The sequence below is a fragment of the Priapulus caudatus genome, unplaced genomic scaffold (assembly GCF_000485595.1).
Source record: "Priapulus caudatus unplaced genomic scaffold, Priapulus_caudatus-5.0.1 Scaffold222, whole genome shotgun sequence".
NCBI classification, from domain to species: Eukaryota; Metazoa; Priapulida; class Priapulimorpha; order Priapulimorphida; family Priapulidae; genus Priapulus; species Priapulus caudatus.
The window spans coordinates 200,681-202,243 of NW_014577283.1; the positions used below are offsets into that span (position 1 = coordinate 200,681).

A 1,563-nucleotide genomic window follows, 5' to 3' on the forward strand; every position below is an offset into this window, starting at 1 on the left:
ATTCTAAGAGTTGATGCGTATATTGTCAGAGGATCGCTGTCCCGAACGTCTGCCATTTAGAACGTCCATCTCGTAATAAGAATAAAAATAATAATAAGTCTATATACGTTTTCCCCATTTATTCGCGACTCTAAATGCGTTCATTTCCTGACTGATGACCTGAAATAGTAATCGGACTACGAACAGTAGGGTACAGTTGATAGAAACACGTAAAGAAATTTGTTGAGAACATGAAAACACACAATCGCGTAGAAAGGGTATCTATTATGCAAAACGAACATATTTTTTATTCACAAGACTTTCCAGGTGACCATAATATTATAGTAGTTAACTCGCAAAAGATCCCCAACGAGTTTGGAAATCATTGGTCTGCGAAAAGATTTTTAATGATATTGCAATTAAATTGAAGTAATTAAATTACATTCACGTATGTTTCAAAATCAGAAACAGCAAAAAAAGTTGCTAAAAGATTTATCGCTGCGAGCAGGGTTCGAACCTGCGCGGGGAGACCCCATTGGATTTCAAGTCCAACGCCTTAACCACTCGGCCATCACAGCACCGCCAACGAACTCTACGATTCATACTATAAAAGCTATTTCAATAATTTGTGTCTATATTTTGTGTCAATATATACGTTTGTGTTAATATTATATATTTAACTCAGGTAATCTCGTAAGCACTATCGCCAATGCGCACGAATTTGTGTTTATGTCGCTCCCCTCAACCACTGGGACAAACTTAGCCGCGATTTCTTCTAGCGCCATCTAGCGGTCGACTTTAACATTTATCCTGTATAAATCTGCAAGCAGTTCATAACACGATCACATAACATTATAACATGAACATGTACACAGGCATACATGTACAATCATGTTTCTTTTGTGAATATCCACATATAGTGTGTATTACATATTATGTTCTCAGGTATCAGAAACATCGCCCAAAACATTTATGTCATTATTACCCTAGAAATGATTCAGCACTTGGATTGCTGTTATTGCAATAACCAGTGCAACAGTGCCCTGTGTGCTATAACCGCCACTAACTAAAATAAGAGGTATACCCAAATGAAATTTGAATGTGCCGATTTTTTAAAATAACTTTTCTGATCAATATCAATTATAATGTTTTTATAATAAATATAAATATATATATAGCATAATTATTACATACATTATTTATACATTTAAAAATACGTAAACATAATTATTACAAAGGTACATTATATCAGAGTTAATGACGTATCGAGATATGCAATGTGGCTATTCATGATAAGATGAATAACATTTTATGAGATAAATCGTGAGACATTTGTTCCCACACTAACAATGCACGGCCATTATATTGAGTATTGATTATATTGGGAGTGTTTAATAATAGATTCTATAGAGTCTATGGAATCTATGGAATCTATGGAATTCTATGGAATCTATGGAATAATAATAGATTCTAAATGATTATGCGTGTACGTGCGTGTACTCGCGTGTACGTGCGTGTACCCGCGTGCACGTGGGTGCACGTGTGTGTATCCGCGTGTACGTGCGTGTACCCGCGTGTACGTGC

At 35.6% G+C, this 1,563-nt stretch overlaps 1 non-coding gene across 1 annotated transcript; it reads right to left on the reverse strand.

Moving 5' to 3' along the window:
- Positions 1-475: 475 nt before the first annotated feature.
- Trnas-uga lies at positions 476-557 on the reverse strand. Its single transcript has one exon. It is a non-coding gene; the product is annotated as a tRNA-Ser (tRNA).
- Between the last annotated feature and the right edge of the window lie 1,006 nt (positions 558-1,563).